At 36.7% G+C, this 15,782-nt stretch overlaps 1 long non-coding RNA gene across 1 annotated transcript in view; it reads right to left on the reverse strand.

The window, feature by feature from the left end:
• Window positions 1-3,562: 3,562 nt before the first annotated feature.
• Window positions 3,563-15,782, reverse strand: part of LOC126952651 (uncharacterized) — a 54,862-nt gene continuing 42,642 nt past the window's right edge. Inside the window, exons 3-4 of the long non-coding RNA XR_007724988.1 lie at window positions 13,785-13,873; window positions 3,563-5,972 (exon numbers count right to left, since the gene is read on the reverse strand). This is a non-coding gene — a long non-coding RNA (uncharacterized LOC126952651). The remainder of the gene's footprint in view (window positions 5,973-13,784; window positions 13,874-15,782) is intronic.

Raw genomic sequence — 15,782 nt, forward strand, 5'->3', positions numbered from 1 at the left:
GATTTGTAGAAAAAATAAATGAAGTACTGATACATGCTACAACATGGATGAACCTTAAAAACATTATGCTAAGTGGAAAAAAAACAGTCCCAAAATACTGTATATTTCTGTTTATATGAAATGTCTAGAATAGACAAATCTTTATTTTATTTTATTTTTTTTAGAGATGGGTTCTCACTCTGTCACTCAGATGGGAGTGCAGTAGCAGTATCATAGTTCAGTGCAGCCTCAAACTCTGGGACTTAAGCAATCCTCCTGCCTTGGCCTCCTCAAGTAGCTGGGACTACAGGTATACATCACCACTCCTGGTGAGAATAGGCAAATCTTTAGACACAGAAATTACATTAGTAGTTGCCGAGGACTAGGAGAGGAACTGGAGTGACTGCTAAGGGGCATGGGCTTTGTTTATGGAGTAATGAAAATGTTCTGAATTTAGACTGTAGTGATAGTTGCACAAATTTGTGAATCTACTAAAAACCATTGACTTGTACACTTTAAATGGCTGAATTTTATGGTATATGAATTGTGTCTCAAAGATATTTTTGAAACATTTTTAAAGTAGCACAAAAGCTTATTTTGAAAAATGGCATGCAAAACTTTGGCAGAGCCAATTGTAGATGAAAATGAGACAAATGGTCTTCAAAATATGAAGCACACATTATAAAGAATGTTGTACTCCAGGCCTGTGAATCTTACTGATATCTGGCAGCCACAGTTTCAAATGTTGTAGCATCTGGAATTGCGGGCTGTAATTGAAACTCAACTGAAGAGCTCTCCATGGAGCTGGAATGACCAGAGAATGCATAAAGTTGTTAAACATGAAACAAAGATAACTATTATCTTTTAAAAACCTCTCATTAACCCTCATGATATTCTTGGGTGAAAGTCTAATCTGGCACACTTGCCAACTTCCAATAAAGAATCATACGGTCTTCCAACTCACATAATGACTAATTCTAAAGCATGCAACCTCGAAGTACAACATTCTCCCTGTTCTAGAAATACAACCCTAGAGGGCCAATCTTTCTTCAGCATTCAAATATTGAGTAAAACAACTGAACTGTAAGGTTCAGCTAAAGGAATGCAACTGTGATTTGAGCTGTGGAATGGCTATGGCCTAAGTCAAGAATTCTCAACCTCAGCACTACTGATTGATATTTTGGGCCAGGCAATTCTTTCTTCTGGGGCCTGTCCTATGCATTATAAGATTGAGCAGCATCCCTGGCCTCCACCCATTAGATGCCAGAAACACACTCTATCCCCAAGCTTTGACAACCAAAAATGTTTCCAGACATTTCCAATATCTCCTGGGGCTTAAATCAAGAACCACTGGCATAAGCCAAGGAAGAACTAACCATTTACCATGGTACAGGTTGAGTATCCCATATCCAAAATGCCTGGGACCAGAAGTGTTTTGGTTTTCAGATTTTTGAATATTTGCTTTATATGCTTACTGGTTAAGTATCTTAAATCCAAAATGCATGTCCTTTGAGCCTTATATCAGTGCTCAAAATGTTTCAGAGTTTGAAGTATTTCAAACTTGTGATTTTGGGTTTGGGATGCTAATCTGCAATAACATAGACCATGTACCAAAAGAAAAAAATTGATATGTTTAATTTATACGTCATTTATTCAAGCTCTGTGAAGTTTAAATATTCAGAATATTATGTAAAAACCAGTTTCCTTGATCATACTAAGTTTTGATGACCATAATCTTTGACAAGTTTATTCAGGAGATTTTCATATGTTGCTCTAAAGTTTAAACCCAATGCTGAAATGCCAGCTTGGAGCCACAGAAGGAATGAGCTGTTTGTATTCTATTAAAAGACTGCCCTTGAACATTTACAGATGAAAAAATTTCAAGGGGACAAAAATGTGATTTTAAAATCAATTTTGCCACCTAGTAAATGATTTGCTAAATGGGTAACTATGAGGTGATGGATGTGTTAATTATCTTGATTTTGGTAATCATTTCAGAATGTATATGTATATCAAAACATTACATTATACACCTTAAATATGTACTTTTTTTGTATGTCAGTTATACCTCAATAAAGCTCAGAATTAAAAAAAAAATGCTGTCATTAACTGAGGGTTTGCAAATACACTCTAAGTCTTTATCATTAAGGACACCAGGTGGCATGATAGAACTCACTTTCATTGTCCTTCCAGATTATCAACTGAATCACATAAAAATGAAAGATGAAGTAAAGTTTTGATACAGTGTACTTCAAAGTTTTTAAATGTGAATTTATTGTACTCTGAAACTACGATGTAGATGACATCGGCCCACACATTATTATTATTATTATTGAGATGGAATTTCACTCTTGTTGCTCAGACTGGAGTGCAATGGCGCGATCTCGGCTCACTGCAACCTCCTCCTCCTGGATTCAAGTGATTCTCCTGCCTCAGCCTCCAAAGTAGCTGGGACTACAGGCTTACTCCACCATGTCCTGCTAATTTTGTATTTTTAGTAGAGACAGGGTTTCCCCATGTTGGCCAGGCTGGTTTTGAACTCCTGACCTCAGGTGATCCACCTGCCTCAGCCTCCCAAAGTGCTGGGATTACAGGCGTGAGCCACTCCGCCCAGCCTGCCCACACATTTTGATGTCATAATAGTAACATAACATCACTTTGTGATATTAATTTTGTAACATTGGGAAGTCTTCACCTGTCTCAAGAGGACCCTAAGTAGACCTCATGCCTCTGCCTTCTAGAGGCTGGGACTACGTAGTTTCTAATTTTTTGTTCTTTTTTTTCATTTCCTTCCTTCCTCCCTCCCTCCCTCCCTCCCTCCCTCCCTCCCTCCCTCCCTCCCTCCCTCCCTCCCTCCCTCCCTCCCTCCCTCCCTTCCTTCCTTCCTTCCTTCCTTCCTTCCTTCCTTCCTTCCTTCCTTCCTTCCTTCCTTCCTTCCTTCCTTCCTTCCTTCCTTCCTTCCTTCCTCTAACAATTGTTACTGAGACACTAAAACTGACATCCCCACTGACACTTAGCAATTACAGTATGCTGCTGGGAAGCATGAGCATGCTGGTTTCTTCTCATAGCAGGAATGGGAGGCTTACCAAGAACCCTCCCCAGAATTTATGTCCATGATTTTGGCTACAGATGACCATTAAAGCAATATAAGGTCATAACCAGTAAAGCCTTCTCCTGTAACTTTCAGAAAATAAAATAAACTTGTTAACTGGACGTTGTGTCAATTAATAGTGTAAGAATAAACAGACTGGCTATTTTCTATAATCGCGGTAAATGGCATTCTTCCTTTTTTTTTTTTTTTTTTTTTTTTTTTTGAGACGGAGTCTCACGCTGTTGCCCAGGCTGGAGTGCAGTGGCGCGATCTCGGCTCACTGCAAGCTCCGCCTCCTGGGTTCACGCCATTCTCCTGCCTCAGCCTCCTGAGTAGCTGGGACTACAGGCGCCCGCCACCGCGCCCGGCTAATTTTTTGTATTTTTAGTAGAGACGGGGTTTCACTGTGGTCTCGATCTCCTGACCTCGTGATCCGCCCGCCTCGGCCTCCCAAAGTGCTGGGATTACAGGTTTGAGCCACCGCGCCCGGCCCAAGGCAAAAACTCTGGAGTCATCCTAGTGCCTTTTTCTTCTCTCATCTTTCACATCTAATCCACCAGCCAATCAAGCCCACCCTCAAAATGCGTCTAGACTCTGAACACTTTTCATCATCTCCACAGCTACCACATAGTCCCCAACATAATCTCTTTTTTTTTTAATTTTCAACTTTTATTTTAAGTTCAGGGATACATGTGCAGGATATGCAGATTTGTTACACAGGTAAACGTGTGCCATGGTGCTTTGGTACACAGATCATCCAGGTATTAAGCCCATTATCCAATAGCTATTCTTCCTGATCCTCTCCCTCCCCCTACCCCTACTTTCCAACAGGCCCCAGTGTGTGCTGTTCCCTGTCATGTGTCCATTTATTCTCACCATTTAGCTCCCACTTATAAGTGAGAACATGCAGTATTTGGTTTTCTGTTCCTATGTAAGTTTGCTAAGGATGACAGCTCCATCCATATCCCTGCAAAGGACATGATCTGATCCTTTTTATGGCTGCATAGTATTCCATGTTGTATATGTACATTTTCTTTATCCAGTATATCACTGATGGGCATTTAGGTTGATTCTATGTCTGCTATTGTGAATAGTGCTGCAATAAACATGTGTGTGCATGTGTCTTTATAAGAAAATGATTTATATTCCTTTGAGTATGTACCCAGTAATGAGATTGCTGGGTAGAATGGTATTTCTTCCTCTTTGTCTTTGAGGAATCACCGCACTGTTTTCCACAGTGGTTGAACTAATTTATACTACCACCAACAGTATTAAAGTGTTCCTTTTTTCTTCACAATCTCATCAGCATCTGTCATTTTTGACTTTTTAATAATCACCATCATGAATTATGTGAGATGGTATCTCATTGTGATTTTGATTTGCATTTATCTAATAATTAGTGATGTGAAGGCTTTTTTCATGTTTGTTAGCCACATATATGTCTTCTTTTGAGAAGTGTCTGTTCATGTCCTTTGCCCACTTTTTAATGGGGTTGCTTTTTTTTTATGTACATTTGTTTAAGTTCCTTATAGATTCTGGATATTAGGCCTTTGTCAGATGCATAGATTGCAATAATTTTTGCCCATTCTGTAGGTTGTCTATTTACTCTGTTGATAGTTATTTTGCTGTGCAGAAGCTCTTTAGTTTAATTAGACCCATTTGCTAATTTTTGCTTTTGTTGCAATTGCTTTTGGTGTTTTCATCATGAAATCTTTGCCAATGTCTATATCCTGAATGGTATTGCCCAGGTTTTCTTCTAGTGTTTTCATAGTTTGGGGTTTTACATTTAAGTCTTTAATCCATCTTGAGTTGATTTTTGTATAAAGCATAAGGAAGATTCCAGTTTCAATGTCCTGCATATGGCTAGCCAGTTCTCCCAGCACCATTTATTAAATAGGGAATCCTTTCTCTATTGCTTGTTTTTGTCAGGTTTGTCAAATATGAGACAGTTGTAGGTGTGCAGTCTTACTTCTGGATTCTCTATTCTTTTCCATTGATCTATCTGTCTGTTTTTGTACCAGTACCATGCTATTTTGTAGCCCTGCAGTATAGTTTGAAGTCAGCTAGCCTGATGCCTCCACCTTTGTTCTTTTTGCTTAGGATTGCTTTCAGTATTCAGGCTCTTTTTTGGTTCCATATACATTTAAAATAGTTTTTGCTAATTCTGTGAAGAATGTCAATGGTAATTTAATGGCTTTATATTGAATTTATAAGTTGCTTTGGGCAGTATGACCATTTACATAATATTGATTCTTCCTATCCATGAGCATGGAATGTTTTTCCATTTGTTTGCGTCATCTCTGATTTCTTTGAGCAGTGCTTTGTAGTTCTCCTTGAAGAGGTCCTTAACTTCTCTTGTTAGCTGTATTCCTAGGTATTTTATTCTTTTTGTGGCAATTGTGAATCAAAGCTCATTCATGATTTGGCTCTTGGCTTGCCTGTTGTCTGTTGTCGGTGTACAGCAAATTTTACACTTTGATTTTGATTTTGTATCCTGAGACTTTGCTGAAGTTGTTTATCAGCTTAAGAAGCTTTTGAGTTGAGACGATGGGTTTTCTATATATAAAGATAGTTTGACTTCCTCTTTTCCCATTTAAATACTCCTCATTTTTTTCTCTTGCCCAATTGCCTTGGCCATAACTTCCAATACTATGTTGAATAGGAGTTGGGAGAGAGGGCAAACTTGTCTTGTGCTGGTTTTCAAGGGGAATGCTTTCAGCTTTTGCCTATTCAGTAAGGACACTGGCTGTGAGTTTGTCATAAATAGCTCTTATTATTTTGAGGTATGTTCCCTCAATACCTAGTTAATTGAGAGTTTTTAACATGAAGGAATGAGGATTTTTATCGAAGGCCTTTTCTGCATTTAGATAATCATGTGGTTTTTGTCCATGAAATGAAGAGCCTAAGAAGAAAAAAATCCCACAAACATATCAGTAGGTGCAAAAAGAAAGCATTTTACAAAATCCAACACCCATTCTTCATAAAAAACTCTTAGTAAATTACAAACAAAGAGGAACTCCCTCAACCTGATAAAGGATATCTACAAAAACCCTACAGCTAACATATTTAGTGGTGAGAACCTTGAGACTTTCCCACTAAGATCAGGACAAAAGCAAGGATATCCCCTCTTACCAGTCCTTTTCAACATTGTTTTTGAAGTCCTAGCTAATGCTATACAACAAAAGGAAATAAAAGGTATACAGATTGGGAAAAAAGAAATGAAACTGTCTTTGTTCACAGATGACATGATCATGTATGTAGAAAATCTGAAACAGTTGACAAAAAAAAAACCCTTCTGGAACTAATAAGAGATTATAGAAAGGTAAGAGAAGACTAATATATAAAAGTCTATTGCTTTTCTCTGTAACAGCAATGAACAAGTAGAATTTAAAATAAAAAATGTAATACCATTTACCTTAGCACCCCCCAAAAATGAAATACTTAGGTATAAGTCTAGCAAAATATGTACAATATCTTCATGAGAAAAACTACAAAACACTGAAGAAAAATCAAAGAATAACTAAATAAATGGAGAGATAGACCACTTTTGTGGATAGCAAGGCTCAATATTATCAAGATGTTAGTTCTTCCCAACCTGATCTATAGGCTCACTGTAATCCCTGGTAAAATCCCAACCTATTATTTTGTGACTATGAACAAACTAATTTTAAAGTTTATATGGAGAGACAAAAAAAAAAAACAAAAAAAAACCCAAGATAGCCAAAACAATATTGAAAGAGAAGAACAAACTCAGAAGACTGATAGTATCTAACTTCAAGACTTACTATAAAGCTATAGTAATCAAGACAGTGTGGTATTGGTAAAGGAAAGGTCAACTAGATCAATGGAAGGAATAGAAAACTCATAAACAGACCCACATAAATATAGCGAACTAATCTTTGATAAAAGAGCAAAGGCAATAAAATGAAGCAAAGATTGTCATCTCAAAGAATGGTTCTGGAACAGCTGGACATCCACACAGAAATCACTGAATCTATACCCTTCACAAAAATTTACTCAAAATGAATCAGTCTTAAATTTAAAATGCAGAATTATAACACTCCTTGAAAATAACATAGAAGAAAATCTAGATCGCCTTGGGTTTGGCAATGACTTTTTGACTACAATACCCAAGGCACAATCCAAAACACAAATGATAAGCTCTTCATTCAGATTAATTTCTGCTCTGCAAATGCCAGTGTCAAGTGAATGAAAAGACAAGCTACAGAATAGGAGAAAAAATTTTCAAAACACATATCTGATAGGGAACTGTTATCCAAATACATAAAGAATACTTAAAACTCAACAATAAGAAAACACACAACTTGATTTAAAATGAGCCAAAGACCTTAACAAGTATCTCAATAAAGGAAATAGATGGCGAATGCATCAGGGAAATGCAAATTGAAACAAGATATTGATACACACCTATTGGAATGGCCAAAATCTAAAACACTGACAACAATAAACGCTGGTGAGGATGTAAAGCATTCATTGTTGGTGGGAATGCAAAATGGTACCTCCACTTTGGAAGCCAGTCTAGCAGTTTCTTACAAAACTAAACATACTCATACCTCATGAAATAAATATGAGAGACATTATTAGTTAAGAATAATAAAGCAAACTATTATAATTCAATATTTTTAACTTTTTCCTAAAAATAACAAATGGTTCATTGTAGATGTTTATATTTGTCCCAAAAATGAGATTTCAAGAAATCAACTATTAGAATGATTGTTTCACAGTAGACTTCTTTTTATGTTGCAACAATTGACGGCTGAGGCTGTACATCCTTCTTCAGCTTTAGATTGAATATACTAAGCAAAAGACTAGAGAGGTGAAGTATAAAAAACAATATTCTTCTAAGAAAGCTAGATTATCTTCTCTTGATTCTTTAATTTTCACTGACTATCTTCCTTTGTCCTACCTTAATGCTGATAACCTCATCTTAGCCGGACTGAAAACAAGTGACCCATTAAAACTTCCTAATAAAAAATGACATTCAACAAAAGTTAATTCTACCCCCAAATATTCTGTTTTAGAACTCAGGTATGAAGTCAGAACAACTTGGTTTTAAATCCAAGCTTCACAACTTACCAGCTGCGTGATGTTATGCAAAGTTGTGGGCTTTGGTCATTCCTCATGGGTAGCAACAGAGATGATGTTATTTGGCGTTATGGGATGAATTGCATCTCCTCTTCAAAAAATTGGTATGCTGAGGTCCTAACCCCCAGGGTCTTAGAATATGACTGTGTTTTGAGACAAGGCCTTTAAAGAGGTATTTTAGGTATAATGAGGTCATATTGGTGGACCCTAATCCAATTGGACTGCCATTCTTACAAGAAGAGGAGCTTTGGACACAGACAGGTACAGAGAGAAAACTATGTCAGAACACAGGAAGAAGGCATCATCTATAAGCTAAGGAAACAGGCCTCAGAAGAAATCAACCTAAAATAAATCAACTTGACCTCAAACTTCTAGCCTCTAGAATTGTGAGAAAAACAATTTCTGTTGTTTAAGCCACCCAGTTTGTGGTATTTTGTTATGGCAGCCCTAGCAAACTAATATACTTGGCAAAGTTGTTTTGTTTTGTTTTTAGTCTACAAGAGAGTTTTTGTGGAGGTATCTGTATTTAATTCCTGTGGGTGTTGTAACAAATTTCCATGAACTGAGTGGCTTAGAACCGCAGGAATTAATTCTCTCAGTTCTGGAGAGTAGCAGTCTGAAATCAGTTTTTCTGGGATAAAATCAAAGTATTGACAGGGCAGCTCTGGTGCTGATGGTGACATACTCCAAACTACCTCTGTGGTTACCTCTTCTGTCTGTGTCAAATCTTCCTTCACCTCTATCTTTTTTTTTTTTTTTTTTTTTTTTAAGACAGAGTGTGACCCTGTTGCTCAGGTTCAGGTGCAGCAGTGCAATCACAGCCTACTGCAGCTTCAACCTCCCGGACTCAAGTGATCCTCCTGTTTCATTTTGCTCCTCTCTTATAGTGACACCTGTGACTGCATGGAGGGTCCACCAGGTTAATCCAGCGTAATTTCCCCCCATTTCAAATTCTTTGCTTAATTCCTTTTGTAAGAGTCATTTTTCCATATAAGATAACATGTACAGGGAGGGATTAAGACCTGATATCTCTGGAGTCATTAATCAGTCTACTACGGTGTGATACAGGGATGAATTTGGATACTCATCTAATGAATGGAAGTTGCCTTCCTGTGAACCTTGTTAATGTTCATGAACAAGATGTTTACTGCACCTGTTCATTTTGAGATCAGGGAGTGACGAAGAGTAGAAAAGTGAAACTAAAATACTGAAACTGTAAAAATAGCACAGAATATTTCCCCCATAGTGACCTCAAATTTGAGCTTTAACTTCCCATTTAAAAGTTTTAGATTTTCTATGTTGGAACTGAAACAAGTGCTTTGAATATAAAAAACATAGAATACAGATTTGGCCAATCTGTTGGCAACCTTGAAGGGTGTTGACAAATCTTTATATTCACTGTAAGATTTTTGCATACCAGAAATATTGCCCCTGTCCCCTCTCTGTCTGCCTTCCCCCCTCAATCAGCACAGGCAAAGGCCAGAAAAAGTGACAAGTGATTGTGTGCTAGACAAGTTAACGTATGTGTGGAAAAGGAGAAAGCACTTTTGCCCCGCAAATCTCTGGTGACAAAGGACCCAGAAATCAAGAAGCAAATCTTCTAGTCTCCTTTAAGCCTTCTCTTTCATAAGTGGCCTCCTCCCTGGAATTGGAAACCACTGTTGAGTATCCACGTCCCCGTTGGTCCAGCATGAGACTTCTGCACCTTTGGCTCTTTGAATGCTACCTGACATGAACCCTCTGGCCACTTTCAAAATGAGGTCAGAGACTGCTGGCTCTCATGCTGCTAATAATGTCTGATAATGATAAAACCATGTCCTAATTGTCTGGTATTTTATCATAAAGAGCACTTTGATGTGCAGATTCTCTTTCCAAGGTGTTAAGAAAACAAAAGTAGATAAGACACATATTCAACCCTTACGGATCATTTCAATCCAGTTAATTATAACTCTTTTAATCCCAGAAATGTAGAAAGGAGGATAAGAGAGTTATTATTGTCCCCATTTTCCAAATGAGGAAGATGGGTGTTAAAAAAAAATTTCAGAAAAAGGTTAAAGTGTGACTTTCATACAGATATAAAAATGAATAGATGTTAAAGATTTTGTTCAACACATTCAATGAGGGAAGCAGACAGATGTTATAACCATTTCAAAAAAGAAGTCAAGAAGCACAAATGTATATGTCATAAAACAATGTTGAAATTAATGGGGAATGAAAGCAACTGTTTTTCCCCCTTGGGGATAAAGGTGAGGAAGAGGGAAGTCAATACAGCTTGTGGCACACAGGACAGAATTTGTGTGACTATCAGGTAAGTTCAACAAAGAGTTGTGAAATAGCTCCATGGAATCAGATCACCAGAGGGAGGATGTGTAAATGCATAGATTTCCAAATAGGGCCTGGATGTGAATCTTAGATTTTCTGACACCAAATTCAGGTTTGTTTCACTCTACCACATTGTCCTAGCTTCTGAAAAAGGTACTCTTTTGTCACCTTAAGTCAAAGAAAGTTACCAAAAAGAAAAAAAAATAGGAAATGAAAGCATAAAAGGTAAACTGGTCAGAGGTCTCCTGCTATTCTGCCAGTAAGCCAAGATGCAGCTGAACCTGATTCTTGGAGAGATTGCCCAGGCCTCTGCCCATACTGAGGCACAACTCCTGAAATGAAGCCAGCTTCAGAACTTGCTCAAATGCATGTTGTTTCTCATTGCAGTTGGAATAGTAGCTTGAACTGGGATGGAAATTGAAAGTCTGCTTCTAAATCCTAACAGGAATCTCCTAAGCAGGATCAAAGGCCATCTGTCTTAGTCAGCTCAGGCTGCCATAACAAAATACCATAGACTCAGTGGAAACAACAGATTTTATTCATTCATTCATTTATTCATCCATCTTCACACGGTTCTGGAGGCTGAAAGTCCAAGATCAGGATGTCGCATGGTTGGGTCCAGTGAGAACTCTTTTTAGCAACCATCTTTTCATCTACTTCCTATGTCCTCACATGGGAAAGAGAAAGTGAAACCTCTCTGGTATCTCTTTTTATAATGGCACTAATCTCACCATGAGGGCCCCACTTTCATAATCTCATCGAAATCTAATATCTCCGAAAGGCCTCATCTCTAAACGTCATAACGTTAGGAGTTAGGACTTCAATAGTTGAATTTGCATGGGGAAATTATTCCATCTATAGCAATGCCAATATTTGAACTAACTAACATGCTTAAGCCGGGGACCTGAGATGGTCACAATTATGGGCAAAAAGATGTTCAATCCAAAATAATGAAATTATAGCAGCTTACAAAAATGTTACAATTTATGTTTCTGAATGTTCCGTACTAGAAATAAATAGAAAGGCACCATGGTCTCAAAGTGTGTGTGTGTGTGTGCGCGTGTGTGTGTGTGTGTGTATAAATTTTATTTGATAGTTTGGACTTACTAGGCTGAAGGAAGAAGAACATTAGCAAAAAAATGATAGTGGCATTAATACATTTGCTCACTACTAATGACCTAAAACTTGGCAATTCAAAAGGAACAAATAATTATTTCAGTGTAGACTGTCACAGAATCTAGGGCATCATCAAACTTTGGTCCCTTTGGGCTTTTTGCTTGGAAAGAATGCAGTCTCTCTCTTTTTTTTAACATTAGCTTTATTTTCCAAACATTTTAAAATTTGATTCATGGGCTATTATTTTGTTCATAAGCTAAGTGACTTACCAAAAAAAAAAAAAAATTATTTCTTTGTACCAGATCGTACCAGATTTGTATCTTTCCAAGAGGCTTTATTGTTTTGTTGTTGCTGTTTTTATTTTTATCTTTTAATTTTTTAAATTTTTTATTTCCATAGGTTTTTTTAGGAACAGGTGGTATTTCATTTTTGTGACATCACCCCATCCTCCCACCCCTGGTCCCTGACAACTGCCATTCTACAGTTGAGAGATTTGGTGATTTGTGAGTTTCTTTTTTATTTACTTTTAAAAATGTTTGATTTCTTTTTTAGAATCGTTCACAGTTTACAGATGTTTGGCACAAGTAAAAATAACAGGGCTTATTCAATAAGAAATGTCTCTAAGGAATAAACATTAAGACACCCAAATTAGGGTCTAAATTAAGGAAAGGTGAAATATGAAGAATAAAGAAATGAGGAAGAGAGAATATAGATGATAGACCTAAGAGATTTGTCTTAAGTTATGGTCGTACTACAAGGAGAGGGCAGGTGATCTAATTTGTCAACAAGATGAAAGAATAAAGCACTCACATAAAGAAGTGTAAGTTTACATACAATGGTTTGCTTTGCAGATTTGCTGGGACCACAGCACAAGCCAGACACTCACATGATGCAAATTACTTATGTGGATAAATAATAGATATGCACATATCACAAGAGATTTTAACAAAACCTATTTAGCGACAATTCGCTAGTAATACACTATAAATAATCATAATTCTTCATTGACTTGTATTTTACCAAGTCTCAGTCCTTTTTTCTGACAGCCAGATCCTTAATGAATTACTAAGGACAGCAGGAAGCTGCCGCCAAAAGATGCTGCTTGTGAAATTTACCTTCCTGAAAACACTTTGATTATGTCTGTTCCCTAATTACAAACCTTTACTGGCTCCTCTTTGACACTGACAACGTCCTGAACTCCTAAAGAGGGAAAAATTTATCCTTTATTAACGAGCCCAGTCCATCTCAGACCCTCTCCCCTAAAAACTCTGGTCACATTAAGCTCGCTGTCCTCTCAACTCCTATGCACCTTTGCATTAGCTATTGTCTTTACTCAGAATGCTCTCCTTTCTCTTTGTCTTCTTAATAACATGGGCTATTGCAAAATGACAACTTACCACTGTCAATCTTATCCAGATCGCTTAAAATAGTTGTTTGCTGAAGGAGCTATACAACTTAAACTCAGGAAAGGTATTGCAATATATCTGCATTTATCCATCCATTCCTTTGGATACCTGGTCTTATTTATGTCTACCCTTTTAAAGGGAGGCTTGGTTAAGTTCATGTTATTCTAAAGATTTTTTGTCCTTGATTAGCTTAAATCAAATCATTGTAATCAAGTCTCTCATTTTCAAGTCTCACCACAAGTATCATCTAGTCTCCTTTACTAGTAATTCCATAGATCTTCATTCATACTTGGGATACAGCACTTCCAATGAGATATATAATTGATCTGTTTGCACATCTGCCTCTTTTAGGCTGGATAGAGATTCCTGTATTTGCCTTTGTATCCTCAGCTCTAACACAGAGTCTCATACATAATTGTTGTTCAATACATGATATCCTTAGATTCAAACTCCTGTCCAGTGACACTGGACACTACACAATTTGCTCTTAATCATTCATTTAATCTTTCAACTAAAATAAACTGAGCACATACTATGTCAGACATTGGGAATACAAAGACTAATAATACCTCATACCTACCTAGTTCTAAAATCCAGAAAAAAAGAAATAATCTTATACCTTGCATGTGAGAGGGTTTTCTAAGACACTCAGGAGAATTTGATTTAAATAATAGGAAAATAAGGGTTGTACTACTTTATTAGTCTTACACAGGAAACTGCACTTCACAGACATGAAAATACTGTTTCAAAGATAAATACAGTACCTCATACATTCAGAACAGAGTTTGACAGCTGAAACACAGAAGAAATTGTTCAACATCTACTATGTAACTGCCAAGCTCTATGCAAAATGCTGTGAATGTAAAAACAAGACACAATATTTGCCATTATGTAAACTTGATATGTTTGGGGAAAAGTATACACCCATGAAACTGTTACCACAATCAATGGCATAAACTTAACCAACACCTCCAAAAGTTTCTTCCTCCTCCATTTTTATTGTTTTGTTTTGTTTTTTCTTTTTGGTAAGAGCATTTAACATATGCTCTACCATTTTAGCAAATTTTAAAATATGCAATACAGTATTGTTATTCATAGGCCCCATTTTGTACAGTAGATCTCCAAAATCTACTCATCCTACATAAATGAAACTTTGCAACCTTTGACCAACATCACCCCATTCTCCCACCCCCAGTCCATGACAACTGCCATTCTACTCTCTGCTCCTATTAGTTCGACTATTTTAGATTTTACATATAAGTGAGATCATGCCATGTTTGTCTTTCTGCGTCTGGCTTATTTCACTTAACACACTGTCTTCCAGGTTCATCCATATTACCACAGATGGGAGAATTTCCTCCTTTTTATGGGATGAATAATATCCCAGTGTGTGTATGTGTATGTATCTATATCTACATCTATATCTACATATATGTGTGTGTCTGTGTGTGTGTATATAATGTTTTCTTTGTCCATTCATTTGTCAATGGACGCAGGTTGTTTCCATATCTTGGCTACTGTGAATAATGCTGCAACGAATATGGGAGGATGGATATCTCTTCAAGATACTGATTTTATTTACTTTGGATATACACCTGGAAGTGGGATTGCTGGATCAAATGGCAATTCTATTTTTAATTTTTTGATAAATCTCCATACTGTTTTCCATAGTGGCTGTACCAATTTACATTCCCACCAACAGTGTACAGAATTCCTTTTCTCTACACCAACACTTGATGTCCTTTTTTTTTTTTTATAATAGCCAGTCTAGAGTGTATGAGGTGATATCTCACTGTAGTTTTCATTTACATCTCACTAACGACTAGTAATGTTGTACATATTTTCACGTACCTCTTGATCATTTTGTATGTCTTCTTTAGATAAGTGTTGGTTCAGGTCTTTGCCCATTTTTAAATCAAGTTATTTGTTGTGGTTTTCTATTGAGTTGTAGGTATTAAAGTCTACAAACATTTTTCCCCCATTCGCTAGATTGCCTTTTCATTTTTTAAATTGTTTTCTTTACTATGCAAAAGCTTTACATTTTATGTAATCCTACTTGTTCATTTTTTGGTTTTCGCCTGTGTTTTTGGTATGATATCCCAGAAATCATTGCCCAGTCCAATGTCTGCAATCTTTTTCCTCTATTTTAAGACTATTATTTTTTCCAGTTCTACATGTAAGTATTTAATCCATTTTGAATTCGTTTTTGTATATGGGGCCCACTTTCATGCTTTACATATGGATATTCAATTTTCCCCACACTGTTTACTGAATAGATTATCTTTTCCTCATTGTGTATTCTTGGCATCCTTGTCAAAGATCAGTTGGCCATATATGTGTGGGTTTATTTCTGGGCTCTCCATTCTGTTTCATTGTCCCATATGTCTGTTTTTATTCTGTACCATACTGTTTAGATTACTGTAGCTTTATAATAGGTTTAGATGTAATAGAATGTGATACCTCTAGTTTTGTTCTTAGTGCCCAAAATTTCTTTGGCTATTTGGAGTCTTTTGTAGTTTCAAGTAAATTTTAGGATTCTTTTTTCTATTTCTGGAAAAATGCCAGTGGGATTTTGATAAAGATTGCATTGAATCTGTAGATTGTTTGGGGAAATATAGACATTTTAACAATATCAGTTCTTCAAATCCATGAACACAGAATGTCCTTCTATTTATTTGTATCTTTTAAATTTTATTTCATCAATGTTTTGTAGTTTTCAACGTACAAGTCTTTCACTTACTTGGTTGAGTTTACTTCTAAGT

Source organism: Macaca thibetana, chromosome 4 (genome assembly GCF_024542745.1).
Source record: "Macaca thibetana thibetana isolate TM-01 chromosome 4, ASM2454274v1, whole genome shotgun sequence".
Classification (NCBI taxonomy): domain Eukaryota; kingdom Metazoa; phylum Chordata; class Mammalia; order Primates; family Cercopithecidae; genus Macaca; species Macaca thibetana.